The sequence below is a fragment of the Equus quagga genome, chromosome 10 (genome assembly GCF_021613505.1).
Source record: "Equus quagga isolate Etosha38 chromosome 10, UCLA_HA_Equagga_1.0, whole genome shotgun sequence".
In the NCBI taxonomy this organism is placed as follows: domain Eukaryota; kingdom Metazoa; phylum Chordata; class Mammalia; order Perissodactyla; family Equidae; genus Equus; species Equus quagga.
In genome coordinates, this window is record NC_060276.1 from 6,032,778 (window position 1) to 6,053,506 (window position 20,729).

Below are 20,729 nucleotides of genomic sequence, written 5' to 3' on the forward strand. Positions count from 1 at the left end.
GCTGTTAATAGCTTATAGACTTTCAAAATAAGGGAATTTGGATTAGGGGAAAAACAGTGCATACAAATAGGACTTAGAAGCTCAAAGGAACCAAATCACTTTTTGTAAATTCCTAAGTGAAAAATTGTGTGTGGAAACTGATTTAGGCAAAATCATTAACATATAACACTTTAGAATCCTCCCACTATTCCTTCTAATGTGATCCGTCTCCTTTTTTTCTGTTTTGACTTCAGTGTAAACTCTGCCAGCTGGCATCCTAGTGGAATATAAACATTCTATAGTTATTAAACAACAACAAATCTATATTACATATGACATAAAGATAAACAACCAACAGTTTCCTTGTTCTCTTAGGAGAATAGCAATACCCTTTGTCAATAATAAGAATCCAGTACGAGTCTCTGCTATCTTATGGTTTGCAAAACTCTTTCATTTTATGCTCAGACAAAACAGGAGGTGTGCTATTGTTCCTCCTTTGCAGATGAGAAACACGAGCAGATGAGATGAGAAGCTACTTTGCAGATGAGAAACAGAGAGGGGAAGTGACTCATCCAGAGTCCTCTGGCTTCTTAGTGAAAGCGACAGGGCTTGGCCCCAGGTTTCCTGAGTCCTCATCCACTGCTCTTTCCACCCTGTCAGACTGTTTCCCGGACTACCTCATGGTTCAGGTTTTTGAAATTATGTGCTTCTGACTAGTTTACTTCCCCCATCGTGCTAAATAAACTTGACGACTCAACCCTGTGGTCCACCCCGGACCAATATTTCAAAGGAATTAATCCAACATCAAATGTCTTGGCCCACTGTTCCTGTCAATAAAGAAGACATCTTGTCATTCTTGTGCTGGCTTTCATTCTTTTCCAGTTGGACATCAACTAGACAGTTCCCCTGTAGCATGATCAAAAGCAAGAGATGATTTACTAACAGCACAATCATAATACTATTTACCTATAAAAGTAAGATCAACAGATAATGCAAAAAAGAAAACCTTGATATTTCAGTTATGTAGGCACATAAAGTCAGATGAAACCAAGATAGAAAGCACAGACTGCACTGTTAGGCTTTCCTCTTTATTCCCCTTAATAATAGCAAAGTGAAACCAAAAGCACCAAGAAAAACTGTAAAATTGGCATTAGGCAATGAAAGCATCCAAATGAGATACTGCTTAAAGGTACTTTACTGAGAATGTTTTTTATGAACTACTAAAACAGACTCAGAGTAAAGAAGTAAGAATGAATGTAACTAAAGTTTACAACCAACATTAATTTCCAAGTTTCTCTTGGATGAACATGACCTTATTGCATTTTAAGTCTGTATAATTGTACAAAATAATGTTTAGTCTCCAAGAAAAATCTTTTAAAAAGGCTTAACAAGTTACTTGGACAATACATAGCATCTTCTTATCAGTACTTTTCTCAAATACCCAGATTCACTTTCTGTTTAAAAGAGTGTGAGAAAAGGCATTTGAAGTTTTCACAGATCTCCAAAGAATGGTTTGCTAGGTTCACCAGGCTACAAGCATGGTTTGCCTGGTTCACTGTGACCAATTATTCAGAGAGACGTCAACGTGCACACACGCACTGAAGTGCTCTCTTTTGCTTCGGCCTCTGGAATGCAACTTTTAATGAATTTCACCTGAATCTCTATATCCAACAGCCATTTTTATTTGAAAAATAGAACAAAGAGTAGCATAGGAAAAATAAGAAAATGGAGGTCAACTTTTCTATCCTCTGGTCTTTTATCTTCACATTATTTCTACTGTTCCAGCAAGATTGGCCTCTTATTTTCACTGTTTCAACATCAGCTGGGTAATTTCTGTAACAGCTCCATATGGAAGATGTACATGCTTCTTGGCTTAAGTCTGCTCGTATGTGCATGATTCAACACCAAATGAAAATTACAGCCAATTCTCGATAACCCATAAAGGGGAGAGGAATTGTAGTGCAGATAACTGAAGATGTCTGAAAAGCCCGAAGTCATTGCTATTTGGCTTTGGAAGTGTACTGTCTTAGCTTAGAACATTTTGTCTTTTAATTTATACTCCTTTTCTAATTCTGTCTTACATTTTTAAGTTTAGTCGGTATTCCCAGCAAATGAGAATGTAAATAATTCCAGTCAAGGGGGAGACGTGGTCTGTGAGAAGGTTGCATGGGGTTGTAGGAAGCTGATATGGGCATTAAAAAATCAATGCAAACAATTCACAAAGAGGATAAGGTCCATGTGGATAATCAGGAGTTGACTCTATTATACTATATTCAGAAGGCCAGAGTTATGCCTACTCAATCTTGTGCCCTCATACCTGTGGGGAGAGTCTTATCATCTACGGGAAGTACAAAATTTTATTTCTCTGTGGATCTAAATCCCCCGTTGCATTATTTGGCCTGTGATCATTTATACCTAAAAATGACATATCCTACTAAGAAGCAAAGTGAAACCAAAAGCATCCAGAAAAACTGTACTATTAGCATTAGGCAATGAAAGCGTTCAAATGAGATACTGCTTAAAGGTAAGTCAGTGAAGATTTAAATAAGCTCAGCCAGAATTCCAAACATAGGAAGGAAATAAGATTCAATATTCTTTGCATAAGTAGGGGAGATTTTTCCAAATAGAAGCACATAATGTATTATGTGTGCTTCTACAAAGTGTTTAAATTCTGTAGCTTAGACAGCTGTGTAAAGCTTGATGAAAATAAGGTCAACTCGACTCAGAGAATGGCTCTCTACCAGGGGCCTTTTCAGTGCCAGACAACCAAACCCGATGCAGTCATGCCCCCCAAAGCGCACACGCACCTCCCGGGTTCCTTTCTAGCCTGGCCGCGAATTATCAGGGTGGATGCTGGAAGTGAGATTTCCTTTGTTTCCGGATCAGTGTGTTAGCTTGAAATTCCTTCTGTCCAGTTTTGGATCTCTTTGAATGAACTCTTTGAGCTCTATTTATATGAGCTTTAAGATGTAAAATTATCAGAAGCTATATTCAAGAAGGCACAACATTAAAGGTGAGACAGAGGCATGGAAAAATGGCCGACAGAGATATAAATCAATTAGAGGAACTGCCTGTTTGAATCAGAAGGCGGCATAGGGCTTAGCTGCCAAAACAATTCCAGGCTTAAGGGTTTAAGGTATCTTTGTTCCAATGACACACCAATCTTTGGATTAAGCCTTCTTTCAAAAACAGTATCCAAGATGTTCTTGGAGATTTCTTGTCACTGAGGGTTTGATGCTTGACATATTTATTTCATAGAGTAAGAAATAACACCACGCGAAAACGGCTCGAATGAGTGTTATCTAGCTCCTTTCCCAGCAATGAAATGACCCTGGCTTGTTTTCTTCTGGGAAACCCGCCAGGTGAGCTTTGAAAGGCTAGCTGGGCCGAGGTGATTGCCCTGGCTGGGAGGTTCATTCTGACACATGAAATGGACTTGCTCAAGTCCGGGACAGAGAAGGAGGCCCGGCAGAAGGAGAATAGCGTGCTTTCCATCGTTTCATGGAGACCAACTTAGTCCTGCTTTATTGAGGTCTGGACTTGCACAGTCTCTCCAGGCCTCCGGACCCAGAGACCCGGCTGGAATTCCAGCTTTGTCACTTGCTAGCCTTGTGACCTGGGGTAAGTTACTTAACCCTCCTCAGCTTCACATTCCTCATCTATAAAGTGGGGATAATAATAACCACTGCCCCATAGCGCGATTGTGACTATTAAAAGAGCTAACCATTTGTCTCAGGTGTGAATCTCAGGCCTAAAACACAGGTGTGCAAAATGTGTGATTTCTTTTTCTATAAATCAAATTAATTCCCTTTTCTGGTCCCCATTTTGCTAGTTGGCAGACACGTCGTCTCGGTCCGTTCAGGGGCTCTCTCTTCTCACTTACCGCTGGGGTTCCAGGGCGAAGTGCACCTAGTCGTTAGCAGCTCCCGTCCTCCTGTGCTGGCACCCACACAACTTGTCAGTGCTCTGGCCCTCACTCTCCGCGGTGGGCCCTCTCCCCACCCTGGCTCTTTTTCAGCTCTGGACTCCACCTCAGCTGCTCTTTCTTGCTCTTTCAGCTGAGGAGCCTGTGAGGCTGCCTCTGCGTTTTCAGCCTAGGGACATCCCCATCCATTTCTAGTCTTGTGCTCCTGAGCCGTGCGGGGCTTGGAGGGAAACCCCTCTGAGGCTTGCTCCTGCCCAGTCCGCAATCTGCAAAGGGCAGCATGAGTAACATCTGTTCTCGGAATCCCAGAACCTGCCTGCAGTTCCCATAATCCTACTCTCTCCCTATCCTCAACCTCAGAGCTGTCGGAGGGTGGGGGGGTTCCTGCTTCTCAGGGACACACCCTCTTTTTTCCCCTCACTCTCTCTCCTCCCCGCCCCAACAACAACTAGCATTTATATAATGATTGCTATTATCATATGCCAGGTACGATTCTGAACACTTTACAAAATTAATCCTCAGAATAACCCAGTGAGATAGGTACTACTGTTATCACCATTTTGCAGATGGGGAGACTGAGGCACTGAGAGGTTAAGGGCCTTGCCCAAGGTCGTGCAGCTCATATGTGGTGGAGTTGGGAGTTGAACTCACGGGGCAGTCATGCTCTGCCTCTCAGAGAACATTTATCCAGGGAGTGGGTGAAGGGGGACTGAATTGAAATTCAGAAGCCCAGAATTTGGCTCTCATTTTCTTTTCATTTCTGCGGTAGCATCCTTCTCCTATGGCAATGAAAAGGAACAGATAGGAGTACAATATAATATGTATGCCTTGCTGGGGCATGGGGGGTGGGTAGCAGACAATATTTCACAATCAGTATTCTGCCATCCATTTCAAACACAAATACAGAGTAGAAGCTCATTAAATGTTAGCTCCTATCCCCTTCTTCAAATGCTCTATCATGGAAGACGCCCTCACAACAGAAACTCGTTCATTCAAAACTAACTCAGTTCTACACGAAATGTTTTAACATCAATGTTCAATATTTTAATGACAAGATTCTACTTCCCTTATATATTTATTTTTCAATTAAAGAAAATATTGAGCTCATGTCCCCATAACCACTCCCTATCTTTTTATCAGAAGCCTAGAAAATTCTGGAGAAAGGAGGGCAAGTTATAACAAGGGCCACGGTGTTGTTTTTTCTGAGTCCAGTCAGTTGGATAGATTACCACAGATACAAACATGAGGCCCTGCCCATAGTCAGCCCTCAAAAATAGCCATTAATTGATTGTGAGATGCCAAAAATGAGGGAAGACGTCAAATGAGGAAATCTGACCTTCCGTGTGCTTGACTAGATGGTCAGACTTGGTCGAGTACGTTTTTCTGTTCTCTGTATGTGTGCTCTGCTGGCCCTGTGTGGCATTTGTGACCTCTGAAGGCTCAGGGTCCATGTCCTCCTCTTTGGAGGCTTGGGTTTTATGCTCTTCTCTTCCTAGAATAACCCTAGAATGCCAATTAGGTTTTCAACAAATATTTTTTGATGGAGACAGTGTTGTGCTTATATTACACATAGCAGGTGAGTGGTCGATAGGCCGCAAGCCCAAATTTTACAGCTCTCCATTTTGGTCATTTTGTTAGGATGCCATAGAGGACTCATTAGTGTGTTCTCGGGCCCTGGATGAATTGATGACGATAAAATATTGGCATCTTGGAGAGTCTAGCCATTTTCTCACAGCTTAGGAGCAGTGATGACTTTTAGAGCTTTAAAGAGGAACAGAATGCTACAACCAGCTCGAAATGCAGCTACACACCTCTGCCAACTCCCCATTACAATTCTCTGTCTCTCAAACAGAGATTAAATGCAGTGCCAAAACGTGTCATCTGGTGTTGCGTTTTTGTAATGTGGACAAATGTCGACAAAATTCATGTGGAGGCTCAAAAATCTAACTATTTATGAATTAAAATTAAATTTAAGTTTTACCGTGGGTAGAAGCCTTAATTGCTAAAGCTGGATTCACTGTGTCATTATCAGAACAGTGGCGTTTCCTTCCTGAAATCACCAATTAAAAAGGGGGAAGGAGAAAGTGCCCTCCTGGAGGAGCTACTGTGTGTGCCAGACCCTGCGCTCCGTGCTTTATGCATGCTATCCCAGGGGCCGCCACTATCAGAGCCGATAAAAGTGAAATGGGATGATTTCAGACTGTCTACACTGGAGGCAATTGTTACATTTCACTCAGTCTTACAAATCCATTCACAATTTTGGCAGGCACAAACAACTTCTACTCTGTGTGCAAAATGTGTGTGTTGTGCCTCATCGTGTTGGCCTGGATCAGTCTCTATCCCTCCTGATCCACATAACTTCCCCCTCGGGACCTTTAGACCCTTAGCCAGGAAGCAGAGGAACCCAAAATCTGCCTGTATTCAGTACACTCCAAAGTGGACTCATCACTACACTGGGTACAATGCCAATAACCATTATATATTCCAAATTCTTGTGGACTGGCTATCTAATACTCATGATTTACATTCACATTTGAATATGAAATTGTATCCTATGTGCATGTGTATACAGTAGTTTTAATTAAGTGAATTAGGTACAATAGGTGCAGGATTTCATTTATTTCCCTGTCAATGGTCGGCTCTCCAATGGATCAGTTCTACATATAACACTCCCTCTCCATGGGAAGAATTTGGCTAGATGGGCAAAGTAACCACTCTTGGAAAGGTGTTTACACAAAACAGGCTTACAGTAACCTGAGAAGATGATAGCTTGGAGTAGGTATGCCCAGCATTTTGTCCCAAGAATTTAGCCCTGCAATTGGTCATGTCGGGTAGATATGGTCAATCCTTGGGGAACACTTGGCACAGAGAAACATTGCAAATTAAAAAGCACCATGCATTTCATCATTAGTATTATATCAAATATTGATTGTAGATCTGGATTTCATCTCTTACAGACTCCCTATGTTCACAACAGCCAATTCCAACATTTTTTCAAGCTGCCAACTCTACACACCCTTCTCAGTCAATGACCTCACACCCTAATTTACTGACATGAGCCTCCTCAACTTTCTTCCTGTTCATCCTAGAAATCCTCTGACTTACCCATCTTTTCCACCACCGCTCTTTAAAAATCCTTCTTTCTCTCCAACTCCATTTCTTCATTGCTTACTTACTCCTTAACTCTCCTTCTAGTAGGGTTTCTGTTCTTAACACGCCATTGAAATTTCTTCTGCACATCCACTTTGACTTTGCCTGACCCAATGTGCTCTTTCTCAGGGACTTATGATAATACTGACATACCCTATTCCCTTCTGGAAACTGTCTTTTCCCTGGGCTCAGGCAATCCTATACTGAAGATTCTCCTCTTCCTCTTTGAGGGCTCCTTGTTTCTCTTTACTGCTTCCTCTTCGAGGCTTTGCACTTTCACCTCTTTTCTTTTCCTCTTTAAAAGCAAAAATTCTTAAATGTAGGAATCAATGGACAAGATTCGGAGAGTTCCAGGAAATCTCCGTCTGTACATTTATGTCAAATTGTGTTTGCGTGTGCATCTGTGCACTCATTTGGGTGAAAGTGTCCATAACTTTCACTAGATTTCAAAGGGGTCCATGATCCTGCAGAAAACTTTAAGAACCCCTGCTCTAGAGTTCCTCCTTGGGCAACTTCATTGTCCTCCAAGGCTGAAATGATTCCCTTCCAAATCACAGCCTTCCACATGACCTTCCTCCCAATCTTCAGTCCTTTAAGTCTAGTTGACTCTTGATGTTTCCTCCTGGTATACAGTAGCACTAAGCATTAGCAAATAGACCCCCTATGGAAGCCCAACCCAGCCAGACACTTTCCAAGCCTTCCTTGCCAGGTGCCCATAAGGCAGCTCTGTACAAAATAGGAAAAAGCACCCCCTTCAGGCAGGCCCAGCTCTGTGGGTACATGGCTTAGTAATGGGATGGTACTTCTGTGTGTTTTTTGTTGACTTTTCAATGTGTAAGCCTATCATGCCAAGCCTGCATGCAAGCTGATATCCAAGCATCTTAGTCTGATCATCAAGGTCTTCCATGATCTGTTCCTACCCTTATGCTTTTAGCATTACAACCCACTAATCTCCTCCACAATGTCTCCACTCCAGCCAGACTGGCCTGCTCATTGTTGCCTGCACACATCCTATGCACTCCTTCCTCTGCATATTTGTCCACTGTATTTCACCCACCTAGAATCTCTGCTTCCTCAAACATGTTTGGCTGAGTCCTCGACTCTTTGGCATCCTAGTTATAGTTCTGTTTCTTCTAAGAAATATTCTCTAACCACTCCAGTGCTCAGTGACCTTACCTTCTTATAAAATCCTATAGACCCCATTGTCTGCATCACATTGCCGACCGTCAGCACACCTTGGCCTTTGACTCCTAGTGCAGTGCCCTAGGACCTTGCTACTCAAAATGTGGTCCACAGGCCAACACCATGGATATTATCTGGGAGCTGAGTAGAAATGCAGAATTGTATACCCAACCCTGGACCTACCCAAAAAAGGCTCTAAGATCTTCAGATGATTCTTACAAATGATAGAGTTGGGGAGGCACTGCCCTATAGTATGTATTTGCAGTTGTTAAAATGTCTTACTTTCAGTTCCTGAATGTTCCTTACCTTTCACAACTGTTTGCCTTCTGATCATGACTTCTCTGTCCATTATTCCTTCTCAGAATCCTATATATTCTGTGAACCTTTTCCTATATCCCCCCCTGAAAATAAGATATCTCTTGTTTGAATTACTGTGGTACTTTACTTCCATTACTCATTTTCTACATGTATCTTGTATTAATGGATATTTTGGTTTGTGTTATTTCAGGTTTTTTGGTGAGGTAGATTGGCCCTGAGCTAACATCCATTACCAACCTTCCTCTTTTTGCTTGCTTAGTCTCCCTGAGCTAACATCTGTGACAATCTTCCTCTGTTTTGTACGTGGGATGCTGCCACAGCATGGCTTGATGAGTGGCATACAGGTCTGCACTCAGGATCCGAACCTGCAAACCCTGGGCGGCTGAAGCAGAGCAAGCGAACTTAACCACTATGTCACCGGGCTGGCCCTAAAGGGTATTTTGTGTGCAGAGATATTAACTCCTTTGCTAGATTATAAGCTCTTTGAAGACAGGGAAGAATTTTGTTCACCTCTGTGTCCTTGGCAGTTTCTGGCACAGTTCCTGACCCCCAGTAGTTAATAAGGAATGCTTATCGAATGAATGAATGAATGGCTAATTGCATAATGAATCCATTTGAATTGTGGAGTTCGCTTGAAAAACTGTGATAGATAATTGACCATGGGTCATGCTGTTCATAATTGCAATGTTTTTATTTTTCAAGCCAAATATTAATTATCTAAGCTAGCCATGCTGTTTCTTAATGACTTTTAAACCTGTACCACCACAAATACTAGACTGCATGAATCTTTAGCAATCTCCAAGTAGTTCATAATTAAACACCAAATGATTCAACTCACTGAGTCAATCAATGCCTTTGTTTATAGCATGATTTTCAGGCCTGAAGAGACAACCAAGAAATTTAAAAAGGCAACCAAACCATGCAAACAAAGTCTGAGAATCAAACAGTATAGAAGAGGATCTCACTACCACGTCTGCGTCTGGATGACTGGGAATGAAAGGGAAAAGTATCAGTAACCACTGCAGGTAATCAACACACTGACTCATCTACCCAACAACTTCTAGATGACTCAGAGTCCCTTTAGTTTCAAAGTTTATGACTCATGTCTCTTGATCTCTGTGGACCTAATCACAGAAACTAAATGTAGGAGGAAAAGCTAAATGATCCAAATCCAATCTTTTAGCAGTGCAAGAAAAAAAAGAGATTTTTTGAATTAGAAGAAGCCACTTTCTTTTAGAGACTTAGCAATTTAAAACTTATTTCTCCAATTACAAATCACCAGACTCATCCACAGATGAGAGATCAGTTTATAACCAGTTTCTGCTACTCTCATAAACCACACTACGGTTTCTTTTTGACATCAAAATGATGATGCCTTAAATTAGAAAGTGATTCTATTCCTCAAGGTGTTTTGAAAGTATTTTGTTTACTGACCTTCACCATTTTGGAAGATGATTTATCTATTAGAATCATTTTGGAGAAGAAACTTGGCTACCCAAATGTGTCCCCTCTATGATACCCTACAAGTCCACTACTCTAAGTTCTGCATTGCTAATACACTCAAATTCCACTAATTAGGCTAGCAAAGAGAAAAGCCGATGTAGCAGGAAGTATCTTCGGTAAGAACTGGACTTCAGGAACTATGGGGAGGCAGTAGAGCATAGAGACTAAAAACATGGTGTTCAAATTAGACTGATATGGACGCAACCCCTGCTTGCTCTCTTGTCTGCATAACAGTGGATAAGGTCCTCATCTGTGAAGCAGGATACTCGTAATGCCTCCAGGATAAATTGACAAAATGTTTGAAGTGCTAATCGAAGTACCTAGCACTTAGTGAGTTCTCAAAGGATGAGCTTTCCTGTTTTTTATAGTAGCTCTTTGTAAGGCTGTGTCTCTGACCCTGCCTTTCCCGAGCTCACTGCCTGATTGGCCTTCTGCCTCATCTATGGAGTCTTCCACCATCCCTTCCCTGTGGAGGTTCATTTGACTGTTCATCTTCTGTACTTTTACTAGGCTGCTGCCCTTCTCTCCCTCTTCGGGTTCACATTGTGTTTGTACCCACAGCTCGTCTTGGTCTTGCTTCTTTACATATTCCCCTGACCAACACCCTCCCCCGGTCGGGCTGATCTTGTTCGTAAGTGATCTTCAATCTAACCTTAATCTTCCTCTAGACCTCCACCAGTCAGGTTAGTTACCTAACCACATCTCTCACCAAAGCCAGTGACCCCAGGATGATGAAGAAGCATACCCGAACAGAAGCACAGAGCGTCCGGTGCCGTGCTTCCCAAAGCATGCAGTACTGCAGAATGCGAGTCCCGCAAGTCCTTATGCAAGAGAAGATAGGTTTTTCTAGTCAAATAATCTTGGAAAATTTCACATACAATTTACCTCCCGGAGATTCACGGCGCATCTTAGTACAGTATTTAAAGCCTTGGACAAACCAAATTAAACAGAAAACTGTTTAATTCTGTTAGCCGGAAGAAACTTTTGTCTTCTGGAAACACCAGTGTAGTGGAAAGTAGGATGGGTGAAGAGACTTGCATTATAGTCCAGTTTATAGTTATTACTGAATGTAGCAGTCAGGATGCCTAAAATAACTTACAACCCCCAAATCCCAATAGCTCATGCTATTATTAGCAGTCACTATTGCAAACATTGCCAGTCACCGTGGCAAAGGGGAAAGAGAGCTCTGGAGAGTACAACATTGATAACGAAGTGCTCCTCCCAGAAGTGGTACGTGCCACTTCCACTAACCACTCATTGGTGAGTAGCAGTCATCTGGCTTCACATGACCATAGAGAAGCCCGGAAGTGCCATCCTAGCATCTGCATGAGATGGGGAAGTAGTGGAAACATGTGGCAAACAGTATTAATGACTACCACACTGAACTTCAATGTTCACATCTGTAAAATGGGGAGAAAAATAACTTCTAGTGAAGATCAAATGAAATGAAAAATAAAAGTCTCTGTAAAGTGAAAAGTGCTCTACGCACATAAAGGACCCTTATTGAAGTGGGTCATGGGGTCTTTTCTTTGAGACTAAGATGAGAATATGAGCCACAAATGGACTGCGTTGAAGGGTGGGTAGCTAGGATGATGACAAGCAGAACAGGATTAAGAAGGATGTGGGCCTAACAAGACAAAGTTATGCATATTGGCCAAACAAACGTCAGTGACAAGAATGGTCTAAAAAATCATGAAGAAGAAATTTGCTGGACAAAAGTAAGCTTCAGTCCACTATGTCCAAAAGATCATATATTGAAAATGAGTATATCTGAATTAATAATGTTTTACCATAATCATTCATTGAATTAAACCACAAAGAAAATCTTCTTTTTATTCAGAAATATGATCTTCATAGACATTTTCTCCTCAGGCAGACTCTAGATGCTGTTTCCATTTACAAAAAGTATTAACTGTCATCTATCCTTCTTTTCTTCCTACATAGAAATTATACAACAAAAGTCTTTCAAGAGGGAATACATCTGTGTCACCTAATTTTTTACACTTTAGAGCAGATTTCAATAGTCTGAATTCAGGAAACGCTATGAATCCATTCAATTTGTCATCATTCATTCCTCGCCTAGCAAACATGATCTGCATCTACTTGAAAGTGATATATATTTAAGGTGCAATCTTTACCAAAAATACTGATTATGCTATATTATAGATACATCAGAAGCAAGTAGCGTAAATTTTCTCTAGAAATTTGGAAAAATCCTGCTTATAATCATGTTCTTTGTATTAACATATCCATATCTAATTTTTTTTCAATGATGCTTTAAATGTTCCAGTTGAGGAGCCGGCCCGGGGGCGCAGCGGTTAAGTGCGCGAGTTCCGCTTCTCTGCAGCGTGGGGTTCGCCGGTTCGGATCCCGGGTGCGGACACGGCACCGCTTGGCAAAAGCCATGCTGTGGTAGGTGTTCCACTATAAAGTGGAGGAAGATGGGCACGGATGTTAGCTCAGGGCTAGTCTTCCTCAGCAAAAAGAGGAGGATTGGCAGTAGTTAGCTCAGGGCTAATCTCCCTCAAAAAAAAAAAAAGTTCCAGTTGAAAGGGATACTCTCGACGTTTTTGGGCCCTTCACGGCCTATCGACTGCCTGAACGTACAGCATCACGGAGTTTGAATCCGGACAGGCCCTTAGCCACAGTCATGAGCAGTCATAGGCCAGGACCCCAAACAACTGCAAGGACAGTGGGGAATAACTGCATAAGGAAGAAGCAGAGGTGGAAAGGAGGTGAATAAAGTGGAGCCAAGGACAGCATGACATCCCCTCAAAATGCGGAAAGTTACGAAGTGCACTGTAAGTGAGAATTTTAGTTCAAAGGAGACTTCACAGGGTAGTTTGTAGATAGTTGTTTCCCTCAAAGCATCACACTCCACAGTAACACTAGTTATCTAGTAGAAAAGGTTAAGAGTACCACAGAGAAGGCCACGAATTTAGCCCCACGAAAAGCTGAAATGTGGTCAGTACAAAGCCGAAGAATATCTATACGAAAACAAAACTATACAGCACCCTACAAAGTAAAAAAAAATCAGTCTGGCATCCCATCAAGAATTATCAGATATGCAAAGGAGAAAGATACTACCTAGAATGAGGAGAAAAGCCAGTCATTGCAACCAACCCACAATCAACACAGATGACAGACTTAGTACATCTCGACATTAAAACTGTGTTTCATATGTTCAAGCGGCTTAGGGGAAAGACTGAACGTGTTAGAGACATGGGAGACATAAAAAAGACTAAAACTGAATTTCTAGAGATGAAAATGATGATGTCTGAAATGAAATATACCGTAGATTGGGATTAACAGCATATTAGACACTGAATGAAAAAACATTAACAAATTCATTAGGCACAGAAATAGGAATCATCCAAAATGAAACACAGAAAGAAGGAATCACCCCCAAACAAATAGAGCATCAATGAGCTGTGAGACAACTTCAAGCTGCCTAATATGTGTGTAATTGGAGTCCCCTAAGGAGAAGAGAGAGGGGGCAGAAAAACATTTGATGAATTCATCATCAAAACATTTCCAATTTTGACAAAAAGTATAAACCCACAGGTCCAAGAGGGGCTACTGAGTAATCCAGGCAAGAGTTAATTGTGGTTTGAATTAGGGCAGTAGCAGTGGAGGTGGGCAGAACTGGTCAAATTCTGGACATGTTTTGAAGGTAAAGCCAATAGGATTCCTTGTTGGTTTGGATTGGGAGCGTGACAGGATTCAAGGATCACTCCCAGGTTTTTGGCCAGAGTAAGGCTGAAATATGGTAAATGACCCATCTGAAAGACATCCACTTGGAATAGGAACCATCAGCTCAGACCTGAGCTGACAATTTCTCAACTTTCTGATTTAGAAACCTATTTCTAGGGCCAGCCCAGTGGCACAGCGGTTAGGTTCGCACGTTCCACTTTGGCGGCCCGGGTTCGCCGGTTCGGATCCCGGGTGCAGACATGGCACCACTTGGCAAGCCATGCTGTGGTAGGCGTCCCACATATAAAGTAGAGGAAGATGGGCACGGATGTTAGCTCAGGGCCAGTCTTCCTCAGCAAAAAGAGGAGGATTGGCAGCAGATGTTAGCTCAGGGCTAATCTGCCTAAAAAAAGCCCCCAAACCTATTTCTATGTTAGTATTTACTGGATAGCCTTTGGTATCCAGAGCAACAATAAATAGGTAACATTAAAATTATTCACATTGCCCTTCCAGGGATATGCCAAGCTCAAACTTCCAAAATGGTTCTCGAATGGGCATCTCTAGCATCTCTTCATCTAACCAGGCTCCCAGTGCACATCCAGACATCATGGATTCTCATCAAAGATACAGTTATCTAAGCATCCAAATGTTGTCGTCTGCCCTTTCATAATTACAACTCCTTTCTTAGAAACAGAGAGAACAATAGAATGTTGTGTACATTTCAGTTGCCAGCATCTTACCAGAATGGCAGTGTCCAGGGCTTCCTCTGCTACTCCCTATTGGCCGAGACAGAATGTTTTCCCAGCATCATTTACAACCTTGGAACATTCCATGCTTCCAGGTCTTGCCCGAATGTGTCCAGGAACTCATGTGTCACCAGCCAGGCCAGCAGGAATAGAGGAATGGCAGGGGCCATTTCTTTTTCAGATGAATTGACTTGATAAATAGGATTCAGGTATGACAGAGGGTAGAAAAATTAAGCATCACAATATTTCATTGGCAATATATTTATAAATGGATGACATGACTGCCATGTTTCTCATCATTAAAAGACAGTAAGAAAAATAGTAACTGGATTTTTTCCCCACTAATTAAATGAAAAGGATATTTTCGAGGAAAAAGGTATAATTTTGTTATGTGGAAGCCTGCCTACTGAGTTGAACTCGGGTCCTGTCCTTTGGGAAGTCTTCCTGGGACTTCAGTATCAGCACACCGGAAGACTGAGGTCCTGGCCGGCCCTTAGTGCATTGCATTCTACTCTATGGCAAGTCCAGGTTGGGCTGCGGTGAGAGGCCAGCATACTAACATGAATGTAAGATACTTTTTGACTCAATGAATTTCATGAAGACCTGTAAGGCACTGTGCCAGAAGCAGGGGAGTGGGGATGGTAACAGGAGGTTGGAAAGAAGAATACAAAAGATTGATCAAAGTCCTTGCTTTATAGAGGCTCACACGCTAGTGGAGAAAATAAGCACGTAAATAACCTTAGTATGAGATAAAGTGACTTGGGCCTGAGGTTTCTTTCAGGAGACAGTCATGGTCTCCCGGGGCTGCTTCAGCTCACAGAGGGTTTGTTTAGAAGTCTATGAGTCAACCTGCACATTCTGACTTTGTAAGATGGGGGCAATGGGCAGCAGAGGCCTATCTCTACCTGGAAGTTTCCACTGCCTGACCTTGTCAGAATTGCCCAAGTCTGCCCAGAGGAGGCCAGTAGCCCATTTCAGCCAAGAAGTGGAGAGTCAGAAAATACACATGGATCTGCGGGCTTCAGTGAAGGAAATCATGCAGACTCTCACCCAAACCGACATGCAGATTGAAGTGAAACTTTTCTTGGGTCTGAAAAAGTTTCATAACCATCCTCAGGATGTGTTTCATTTTCATGCCCTGTTTGCATGCTTCACGGCTTCCTAATTCTACTAAAAGCAGAAGTGCCAAAATATTTTAATGAAGTTTCTTCTTATGGCACCCAAAGGCCAGGTGTTAACAGTCAACAACATGGCAGGAAGAGGATGCAGACATTCCTAAGAGACCGAGCCTTCCCTCAAGGAGCGGCCACCTGATCCTGCCATGACCTTTGTGTTGGCTTTTTTTCTACATGATGCTCGAATTGATGGGGCAGACCCATTTGGGATCCTAAAGCTCTCTGTAGGTAAGAAGACACATTGATTTTCCATTTGTAAATCAAGAAAATTGAAATGCAGAGAGAACGTTGTTCCTCCCTCCAGAGCCACAAGGGCCAACATTCTTGGTCCCTCATTGTTTCACAACATGGGAGAGCTTCTCTGTAAGGACAGGTCCCTATTACTTACCTCACTTTCTACAGAAACTGTTATGTTCACTCATCAAGCTATCGTATATTCATCTGAAATTAATTTGAGAATAGGGCTGAGAAATCAGGAGCTACAAGTGTTTGGGGTTCTGTAAGACCATTAGGATTCTCTTTCAATTGTTAATGACATCATCATTAATAAGTAACTCCATCCTATTTAAAATTATGGACTAAGAACAGTTTTGTGGATGCCAGGGGAGAGGTGGGGTGGGGGGTGGGCACAAAGGGTGAAGTGGTGCACCTACAACATGACTGACAAACATTAATGTACAACTGAAATTTCACAAGATTGTAACCTATCAATAACTCGATAAAAAAAATAAAGTAACTCCATCCTTCCACCACCAGATTGAAAGGTGAGGATGTAAGAAAGGGTATCAGGAGGTCTTTGGCACGTTTATCCCAAAGCAGAAAATTTCAGCTTTTAGTTTATATTCATCAGCAGTGGCCAATGGTAACAGGAGTGAGGGGTGAAGTTTCCAGAAGAGAAGGAAGTGTCTGGCACATTTGGGGAACCACAAATCTGGCTAGACCACATGGTGGGTACTGGCATTGGGCAGCAGCTGAGGTGGAAGATATACACCAGATCTAGATAGCAAAGGAGTCTGGACATTTTCCGCGAGCACAGAGGGAGCAGCTGAAAGTCTTTAAACAGAAGAGTTGCATGGTTGTGTTTTGGTGTTTGCTGCGGTATGTGGGCTGGATTGAGGGTGGCATCACCAGCGTCAGGAAGGCCAGGTTGCAATAGTCTACATTGACGATGATGGAACCCTGAACCAGGGCAGTGAGAGCAGAGACGTATTCATTCATCTAACAGGTGCTATTGCTTGTCCGCTGTACACTAGGTGCTGTTCTTGATCCCGGGCAACAGGAGTGCATGAGGGGAAAGTACCACTGTCTGTACAGGGCTTGAATTTTGGCGGGGGATGAGAGAAGTAGGTGATCATACCTTTCCTCATAGCATGCTTTGGGGTTGAGTTTTACGTGCAGTATAACCTCTCCCACTGGACTGTGAGCAACTTGAGAGCAAGAGCAACGTCTCATTGATCGTGAGACCCGTAATACCAGCTAGAATACTGGTGTGAACAGTACGTGCTCAGTGTTAGCTGTGAGATTGCATATTGTGCTATGATGGGAATTCATGAAATAATCTTTGTAACAGGCCAGAAAATAGGTTCATTGTATAAAAAGCACTATGCAAACCCAAGTCATTTTTGGATTGTTCCCCCATTCCAACCTTATAGATTACAGCAATTCCTATAGATAAAGAGCCATTTTAAACCTCTGTGAACCTTCCTCAGTTATAGGTGCTTAAAGGAGCGTGTCCCTCCACCCCTTATTACTTGTCACTATTATAATTTTACATTTATTTGTGTTTATTTGAGTGAGATCTCTTTTCTCCTCTAAGGCTTTGAGCTCCTTGAGAGCAGGGACAAAATCTGGTTTTGCTCAACACTGTATTGCCAGCAGCTAGCACAGAGGCTGGCACATAGTAGACACTCAATAAATATTTACAAAATGAATGAATAAATGAACAGATGGATGAGTGTTGTTGGAAAAGACCAATTAATCCCAACTGGAGAAGATTCACAAAAGCATCCTGGGCTTTGGAGCTGGCCCTTGAAGAGGAGGAAGTTCTTCCAAAGCGGGATTGCTTTGTGGGTGTGGGGAGGGGCAGGGACATTCTCAGAAGAAAGACAAGAACAGGCAAAGGCCCCCAAGGGCAAAACCTGCACAGAAGGTTCAGGGAACAGTGAGTGGTTTGCTGTGGTTGGCACACAGGATGTGTGCAGGCTGGTGGTGGGCAACGAAACTGGAGAAGTGGCGAGAAAGTGGTAGAGGGACATGAAAGCAACAGTAGCAACTTCATTAATGGATGGCATAACTGAGACATGCATCATCCCTAGTCCTCACAATAACCTCTAACAGTGGTTTGGCAAGTGTGGTCCTGGGACCAGCAGCATCACCATTGGCATCACCTGGGGACTTATGAGAAACGCAGATCCTTAAGTCCACCCCGGACCTATAGAATCGGTAGCTCTGGAGGTGGATCTCGGCACTGTGTGTTTTAACAAGCCCTCCAGGGGATTCTAATGCTCACTAAAGTACTAAAGTACACTGCCCTACAGTTAAGAATTCTTATCGCATGTTTTACAGGCATAGAATCGAAAGTCAGAGAGGTGTAGTAACTTGCCTAAGGTCATACAGCCAATTAGTGGTCGAGCTGATTGGTCTAACTCTCAAACCCCTCGTCTTCTGATCTCATGCTGCCTTGCTCCTGATAGGGGATATTTTTTCTGAAGACACTGATGAGTCACACAACACTTTTAATGAGGGGAATGACCTGATCACATTTGTATTTTTAGAAATATCATTCAGGCAACATAGAGGGTGGATAGGAGGGGAACTCTCAGGCAAGGCAATCCATTAAGAGCCTGTTGGTATAGACAAGGCGCGACATTACGAGGGCCAAATGATCACCATTTCATATCTGAGAAAACTGAGGCACAACATATTTTTTTGCCCCGTTTACTCTTAAATCGTTGAAGGATAGCTTCTCCTGAGACAAATTAGAAATGGTCATTCTCACTTATGTATCATTTATCTCCAGAGTCAAAACATAAAAACCTTGGTCAGGGTGGGGATGGTTGGAACTCTGAAAAACAAAAAGGAAGAAAGCCCTGACATCCAGGCAGGGAACCAACATGTGAATGCATCTCACATGGAGTCCCAGGGCATGGCAGACATGACACTACCAGGTGAACTCACGCATGTACTTCTTCCAACCTCTAAGTGCTTGTGCTCTTCAGTCTGAAATCTGATCTTCTCATCTTCTCTCCCCTTTGATTTGGACCTCCGGAGCACTGGGTTTTATTAGTCCTCAGATCATGGACCATCATTGGCCTGCACAAGGCCATTCTCTTGTTTTATTTATGTATTTACTCCCTTTCATCACCATCTCACAATCTCATTTCCCTATGGCCTCGTGGATAACCATTCTAATGTATTCAATGTGTCAATGTGTATTCTTTTGTTTGAACGTGTGCTTATAAAAGACAGAGAGTCATTTCGTATGCATATATTTTAACTTATGTAAATGGTATTGTATTCTATATGGCATGCTGTTTTGCATTTTTTTTACCCAAAACTAGTTAGATCCATCCGGTCTGTTACTTGCTGTTGCATAGTATTCCATGGTGTGCTTACTCACACCACATCCTGTCTATCCGTTCCCCAGAGGTAGGCATGTAGCTCATCTCCAACACACCACCACCACCATTGTGATTGTCAGTGCTCCCAAGAACATCCTTTCTAGCATCTCCCATTGAGCCTTTGAGCAGCACATCCAGGAACTAAATCACTAAGTCATGGAGCACAGTGTCTGGTGTTCATTAAATATTTGCAGAATAAATTATTTCTTTCACTTTCACACAACTCTCTAGGAAGCTGAGCAGCCAGATGCCAATCAGAATGTGAAGACACAGGCGTCATATAAGAATTGCTCCTTAATATTTTTTTTAGCCCCATATTGCTTACCATAGTATCTGGCACATAAATCATGCACAATAAATAGTATTGGAATTAATGCAAATATACAGTAGTTTGAATATGTTGAAAATGGCTTCTGTGTGAGTACATGGCTTCAAATATACCCAGAACTTCCTCTTTCCTTGGTGGGACTGTTGCCTACATCATGATTAATGTTCATTAAAGTATTCTGGTATAGCTCAAATTACGAAAGCTTCTGGAAAACCACACCCTTGAAGACACTTGAGTTGTGAAATTGGTATAGAACAGCCAAAGAAAAGGGCAATAGAGGTTGCTGTATAAATGATGCATTTAGTCGGCCACCGGGCTCAGTCCTTGGTAGGCAGATCTGTTTTGCATCTAAGCATTGTTGACTTCGTAGACTAGAAAGAGTCATTCAGAAAGAGGAGGCTATCTGCTCTGTGTGGGTGAAGGAAGATGAGGAGAGGCAGACACCGAGGGTGGAGACAGAACTTACCACAGTGGCCACAGGGCTGCCAGAGACAGGCCTCTCCAATACTGGGGTACTTCAGAATCATTTGCGGGTAAATAGATTAAGATGCAGATTCTCAGGCCCCATCAGCGATATTATTTTGAAAGTCCAGGATTGGGCTTAGGAATCTACATTTTATCAAGCACACTAGGGGACTGGGCTACATTTTGAGAAAACTCACACTAGAGAGACTGACCCAAACAATAGTCTGCAACAAAGAGTGAAGATACATTTCATAATGGATAGGCTGGCTTTAACAATGAACACAGACTCAACTTCAGAAAAACAGAAAAAGACAAACAATGTCCAGGGATGAGCACAGATTTCCTAAAGCCAAGAACCATAGAATCTTCCAGATTCAGGGGCAAAGATAATGACTAGAAGGTCAAAGAACGTCATGGAGCTTAGGTGCTTACATCTTTAAGGCTCTCCTCTTCTAAATTTGGGCAGAAGCTTCTCCTTCCAAAAGCAATTATTCTGTTCAGTAATTTAAAAAGTACCTGATAACGTTGTTTTGCACAGAGCAGGCACTCCATAAATGCTTTGAATTATTGAATTGAGCATTGGACTTTATCAAAGAAATAAAAGACCCTTAAATAGCCCTTTCCTTAAGATGGTAATCTACTGAG